This window comes from Pantherophis guttatus, chromosome 8 (assembly GCF_059756535.1).
Source record: "Pantherophis guttatus breed Tessera chromosome 8, ASM5975653v1, whole genome shotgun sequence".
Classification (NCBI taxonomy): Eukaryota; Metazoa; Chordata; class Lepidosauria; order Squamata; family Colubridae; genus Pantherophis; species Pantherophis guttatus.
The window spans coordinates 40,051,742-40,058,893 of record NC_142070.1 but is presented as its reverse complement, the minus strand read 5'-3'; the positions used below and the strand labels follow the sequence as shown (position 1 = coordinate 40,058,893).

Sequence of the window (7,152 nt, the reverse complement as noted above, 5' to 3'; positions counted from 1 at the left end):
AGTCCTTCTTTTCATTAAACTAGACATACTCAATTCTTTATATGTTTTGCCTCCTGTCCCCTAATCATTTTTGTTGCTTTTCTCTGCATTCCTTCAAGAGTCTCAACATCTTTTTTACAATGTGGTGACCAAAACTGGATGAAATATTCCAAGTGTGGCCTTACTAAGGCATTATATAGTAGTATTAACACTTCATGTGATCTTGATTCTATCCCTCTGTTAATGCAGCCAAGAACGGTGTTGGCTTTTTTGGTAGCTACAGCACACTGCTGGCTCATATTTAAATGATTGTCCACTAGGACTCCAAGATCCCTCTCACAGTTACTACTATTGAGCGGGGTACCACCTATACTTGTACCTGTGTTTGGTTTTTCTTGCCTAAATGTAGAACCTTACTTTTCTCACCATTGAATTTCATTTTGTTAGATAGCACTCAATGTTCAAGTCTGTCAAGATCCTTCTACATCACTTTCTCAGTAGGGACTATAGGAATAGCAACCCAAGTCATATCCCTTGAGAGAACACCTGCTCCACTTGTGCCCTGCAAGAACAAGCTGTTCCTTCTGTTGCTTTTCCCTTTTCAGTAGTATAATTGCTTCAGGCCTGGTGCAGGTGATAGTTACATAAGCAAAGCAGGCAGAACTAATTTATTAGGTACACTGGTATTCTAACATAGGTCCTTTCACAAAACTCTGTTGCTCACAATACTCTAAATTTACTTTTTCCTATATAGTTACACTAAGAAACACTCAGTAAAGAAAAGTTGCTGAAACTAATTATGACTTGTTTGTAAGAGTCATGAACATAATATTCAATGTGAAGTGCCTGTTGCAATTTTACTCTCTGTTGTTAATTTTTTAAGGGAACTGCAAGGGGAGCGGCAAGGTGTTAATGTCTATATTGCCCCATACATAACAATTAAGATTGTGCTCTTGCCTTTAGTGATGTTGGAAAGAAGGCTATTAAAACTGGGTATTTTCATTTATTTAATCTGATGGTGAAACAAGTTTTTAATAACATTTCATTTTGTTACAGATATTAAAGTCAGGCCTGTGAAAATCAGTCATTAGTTGAATCAGAAGGGGAATATAAGATGTGGAGAGACCATGATTTGATTCAAACAGCTTCCAGATTGAGTTGGGGGGAAAAAGAATAATCCACAGGCTGTTGTAGGAAGTTAGCACCCACTCCTTTCCTAGAAGAATGAAATATTTTGGGAAACATTAAAAAGACAGAATATTATGGTTCCCTATATGAGAAATGGAGAAGCATGTTTTTAAAGACAAATCAGCTACCACCTTCCTGCTCCCACCCTTTTGTTAATGGGCCAGAGGCAAAAACTCAATCTTTGTCAATGGACCATCATCTGCAACACAAAAGCAACAGAAACTAACACAATGGGACCCATCTAGGACAGAAACTCACCACATGGCACCTGGGAAGATTACATCAGCCAGCAAGGCTAGCTAAGACCCCCACCCCTTGGGAGTCTGACAACCAATCAGGATACTCTTTCGGGGCCCCAGGAAGTTCAAAGCCAGAGAAAGCGTAAAACCCTGGGACTCGCTGTATCTCGTCCCCTTTTCTGTTCAGGAACTCAAGCCATGTGATCCTGTCCACCATTAAACCATATTTCCAAGCAGTCTCCATGTTTCCAGTGTCTTTTTCCCCACTTGGAGCAGAACCCAGATGGATATTTCTTCCAACACTGTAATAGAAACCATTCCAAACACCTGAAGCTACTTCCTTTCTGGAAAATGGGGTAAAAACAGCAGGGATGATAGACATTTAAAAGACAGTAATCCTGCCAAATTTTCAGTGGAATAGCTTCAAGGATTGAGCACAATAAATCACTGAAATATCCCAGGCTTCTCTATCTTTATTTAGGACAAAAATAACAGGATGAAGAAAAGACAACACAATAACTCCGGATTGTCTAACAAGCTGCCTAGTGAGAAATTGGCTGAACCATTGCAGAACATTATCTTCCCCTTATTTTAAAAATTAAAAATAAATAAATCCACATGCTATTTTAAAAAGTACATTGTTACTTTTCTATTTGTTTCTCTAGTTACAGACTTGGTATGCAACTGAAGAACAATTGTTGTCTTTCCACTGGGGAAAAGAATCCTGTGAAGTATCTCATCATTAGGTTTTCATAAGGTCCCAGGAGGACTGGCATAGTTGGTTGACCCTTCTGGGAAGCATCTCCTCATTGATGGTATTGTAGAAAGTTGTCACCCACTCCTCTCCTAAAAGAATGAAATATTTTAGGAAATATTAATAAGGCAGAATATTATAGTTCCCTAAAGGAGAAATGGAGAAACATGCTCTTGGAGTCAGAAAGCAGCCCCCATGTTCCTTAATAGCCCTCAGCAGATGTCAGCACTTAAGAGATAAAGAGCTTATTGAAAGAAGCCAAGTATCTAGGTAACTCTATTCATAAGCAAATACCCTCGCCCAAGAGCCAGAACAGGAAGCCACAATAGGAATTACCCAACACCCTTTCAGAACACAAACCCCTTCATTGCATCACCCCCAGCAAACTTCAACCAAACCTGGGAGTTCAGACAACCTATAGAGACAGCTATGATCCTTACAACAGCCAATAGAATACATATTCTTGCACAGGAAGCTCAAGTGCAAAGCTCAAGAGAAGGTATAAACGGGCCCCCCTCTCAACTCCATATGGTCAGCTGCACCAGAACCCATGTAATTCTGCTTCATCATTAAACCATCTTTCCAGTCAGCCTCCAGCCTCCATTTTGTCTCCAGTGCCTATCTCCCAGCTTGCAACTGAACTAGATGGATAGTTCTTCCCATAGTATCAAATGGGGTGCTGGGCTGGACAGGGAAACATGGGGAAACATGGGGGGGAAGAATTCAGAAAAATGATGATCGACTTACCCTTATGAGGCCATGTAGCTTTGCTGCTTTTATCACTAATTTTCTGAGATTCCAGCATGGCCTATCTTGGAAAGGACCCTTTGATTACTAATACAACTTGATAACATCAGATGGGATTGCTGGGATTAGTCAGCAGAGGCAGAAGAAACAAGCTGCTGCAAGAAGATATAATATCATCGAGGCCACAGGTTACCACAGAACAAATGGCCTTGATCATTCAAATGAAGAGCTGAGGAAGGAATCATCAGCTTTGCAGTCAAACTCTATTTGCAGCCTTACTATGTAATACAATTTGGATTACTTGGGGCAGTGTCAGGCAATTGCTAAATGCTATTCCTAATGGCAATCCCATCATTTGAACATCACCAACCACCTACTTACAGCCTAATCCTTAACCCCAATACATGTTTATGAAAAGCCCTGTTGTGTGCCTGCCCATTTGGTTGATTCTGAATTAAACTCACCCAAACCCATGGGATTAATTCTGGATTGGATCAGTGCCTTGTGCATCCAGAAAAATACCTTTGCATGGTTTATTTTTATGATACAATGCCCAGTGCATCTAAACCCTGAATTTTATAGCCAGGAGTCCAATCTTCTACCCTCTTCCCTTTTTCTCTTGCTTTGGCTTGTCTTTCCTTAGTGGAATGATCCAGAAGATTTCAAATAATGTATATTTAATTATCAGGTTTTAACTTGGCAGCAATTTCTGGATTAATGATTTAAAAGATTGTCCTTTTGAGAGACAGGTAAATATATTTCAGGACACAAAGTAAATGTATTTTATTGACAAGAAGTAAAAGTGTCAGCCCATAGAGTTAGGAGGGTTATTACCCCCTTGCTATAAACTTTATTGAACTCCAACAACAACATAGCACACTATGAAAAACAGAGCCTTTGTCCTCTTCCATTAATTACATTGACACTGGCATTGAAAGGCCATTCTCAGCTTGGTCAGTTTCCTTCCTGACAACAGCTGTACACATTTGCAGCCAGGCTGTTCACTCAGCATCAAGATTTAACTTTGTATCTGCTCTGGGGAAACTCAAGAAACATCTAATGCTAATTACTAGCCCCTGATCTCAGAAGGAGTAAAATAAATTGTTGAGGTCCAGTGACAGCTGTAACAGCCCTCTCTATTCTGAATTAATAACTTCTATCTTTTTAGCTGTAGTTCAAATCTAACCCATTATCTGGCCAAGCCCTAAGCATTCTTGGACAAACTTGATCTCTCTACCACTGAAAAAACCTATGCTTTGGCATTAGAAATTAAGGGTCTAATCCTTTTCCTGTTCAGCCACAGCAATATTACTCAGCAGTAATACTTAATGTTACATGTTCCCTAAAGAAAGATTATTTGGAAAAATCAGAATTGCACAGCTGACAATAGTATATCTCCAAGTTGTTTAACAAAAAAAGTAATAATGCAAAAAAAAAATGCAAAAAAAAATCCAACATTAGTCTGCCCCATTCCCACCCCATTTCAGAGGAGTGAAACTGATGGACTGATCTGGTTCCCATGTGCCAATAATTAAGACTGAAACATTGTTGATGGGACCTAACCCGAGTTTTGAACCTGGAATTGATACATATGAGTTCAAGTACAGACAATTGCCTTAAAGAAAGGATGGTTTGCAAACTCACATTTGTGCAATAACAAAATAAAATTGATGGTGATGATGATGATGATGAAGCTTCCTGGATGAGAAGTGAAAGGTCTTCAAGGAAAAGAAAACTCCAGTTGCCTCTTGAAAAAGCACCTTTGGGATAAGGAAGCAATAGATACACTAAATATATCCAATGACATTTATGATTGAACAAGGATTTAGCATAAATTATCTTAAGCTAAACTTTACATTCGACTATATTGTTTCCAGTGAATTCAGGGCTAATGTTCCTTGAGAAAGGATGTTTGGAAAGTAATCTCATGATGATTTTTCCCAACACCTGTAACTTTAACAGGTTTGTTTATAGATTGCTGTTAGCCTTAGTTTGTTTGATCTCAAAATGAAACTAAATGGTAGTATCTGCTAAGATATGGAGGTTTAAACATATTTTAAATATGTCTTGGGCATTTATCCCAACCTTTAAATTTCCAGGCACCAACTAGTAGAAGCTTTTAAAACTGGCAACACTGTACAGGAAATCTAACTTCTTTGTCTGGACTCCAGTTAAATATTGTCTGCCAAAACTAAATTGGCAGCTCCCACATATTTTATTTGAATAGATAGAATAAATAAAACAATAACAGTGACCATTTATTCAAATATTTGAAATACGTTGTATATGATTCCAAAATATAAACTTTAAAAGATTAGTGTGAAGCATCAACATTCCAAGGGAAATCAGCTGTTCAAGCATTTTGCTGATTTTGATTATTCTCAACATATAAAGATTCATTCATAGGAATCACAGTCACAGAACTATTTGAAATTAGTAACATTTGTAATCCGGCCCATTGTCCATGACTGAGATGACAAATCTTCAGTTTACAGCTGTACAGCTTCATGATCCCCAAACCTATTTTTATAGATTCCAGAGCATCTTTACATCATACTGCTAATTCTCAACTGAGAAAATGTTGATTTTCAATGATATGATATTTATGAGTATTTAATCTAAAATTAAAAAGTCTCATTTTTCCACTTAATTACCCTAATCCAAGCCTTTCTCTGATGTCACCACATCCTTGGCTATGGATCTTTAGAAGATAAAATGTGAAGAGGAGACATTTTTGAAAGAAAAGTATACCTTCACAAACACTTAAGGGAGACAGAAAAGACACTGAACAAGAAAGTGGAAGGAAAAATACATGTTGTGGCCTGTCTGCTGCCGGCCCTGAATTAGATGAGGAGGAGGCGTGGGAGTCAGGGTCAGCATCAAGGCAACCTGAGAACTCTGAGGGGGAAGAGGGAATGGAGCTGTCAGAAAGGGAGACAGAAGCAGAGCCTGGGCCATCTGTCAGCCCTCAGACAGAGTCAACAGCCCCCAGGTGGCTGATGAGGAAGAGGAGGAACAGCTCGGCCCAGTGCCTGAAGCACAGATGCACAGAAGGCAGAGGAGAGGAGAGCAATGGAAATCTGTGGGCCGATCCTTGGGACGGAAGAGACACCGCTGCTAGTGAAGCCCCACCCTAGCTCTGGGGATAAAAGGCAGGGGGCAGAGATGAATAGGTGTGTCAGAAAACTATTCATCTCCCTGCCAGACATACTTGTTAGCCTGCATTGTGAGAGAAACTTTTTGCCGGGGCTTCTGGCGCTCCTAATAAAGGAATCATTGATTTAAATACAGAGAGTTTGTCATGTTTGGGGAGCTGGGTCAGAACAATACATTTAACTATTCATTTAATAGTCACTCAATTCACTTGGTTATGGTTATGATTGGTTATGATTACTTGCTACCTGTTGTGGTCCGCCAGCAGTCTGTGGACCTGGCAGCAGAGTCGGACGGTGAGGAGGCTGAGGAGGACAATGGGCCAGTCCTGGAGTCAGGGGAAGGCCCAGACGAGGGCTCTGCATTGGAGGCAGAGATGGGGCCAGGGCCATCTGGGAGTGATATGTGGACTCCGGAGCCTCCAGAGGCAGAGGAACATGAGGAGCTGCCAGAAGGCAAGAGCAGCTGAAGCAAAAAGGGCAACTTGGGAGTAAAGCCAGAAGATGATTGGCCACTCCCATAAGGCTTAAAAGAGCAGCAACGAGCCATTGGGTTCTTTGTAGAAAAGCAACATTGATTCCAGTGCTTCTTATCAGCGTCTCTTGAACTTTGTGGGGGTTTTGCCAAGAAAAGCCTTTGGCAGGTTGCCAATGACATCAAAGGTTTGTGATAAGGTTTGGACTAAAGCTGAGAATGAATTAATTCTCAGCTGTTTTAATAAAATAAATTTGTTCAGCACTAAATTGTGTTTGGTAATCACTACGTGGGCCTTGGTCACAACACTACCAGTATCCCATTACATCTGCCCAGCCAATTCAATTCTGCAGGGTTGGTACAGTCCAGGCTCCTTTATTTAAACAATGTTATCACTCAGGATTTTCTCTCCTCTTTGTAGTTGTGTCTTCCCTCTGGAATGAGGGGTTCCTCCTACAATCTGGATGACACACATACATCCTTCTGCTGTTGTTTAGAAAAGCTGTGAAGACCTGGCTCTTCACCCAAGCCATTGGCATGGGAGAGTGAGACCCCTCATTTCATTGCACTTGCCATCTTTTATCTTTATTTTTTGTGTTTTGTTTTATTGTAATTTCT

The 7,152-nt window shown here is 40.1% G+C and overlaps 1 long non-coding RNA gene across 6 annotated transcripts in view; it reads right to left on the bottom strand.

Moving 5' to 3' along the window:
* Positions 1-973: 973 nt before the first annotated feature.
* Positions 974-7,152, bottom strand: part of LOC148112599 (uncharacterized) — an 80,415-nt gene continuing 74,236 nt past the window's right edge. For 5 of the 6 annotated variants that reach the window (XR_015729101.1, XR_015729099.1, XR_015729097.1 and 2 more), the window contains 3 exons: positions 4,552-4,667; positions 2,908-3,062; positions 1,862-2,252 (listed from right to left, as the gene is read on the bottom strand). This is a non-coding gene — a long non-coding RNA (uncharacterized LOC148112599). Of the gene's footprint in view, positions 1,196-1,861; positions 2,253-2,907; positions 3,063-4,551; positions 4,668-7,152 lie in introns of those variants that run through there. The other variant, XR_015729102.1, reaches the window with a different exon arrangement.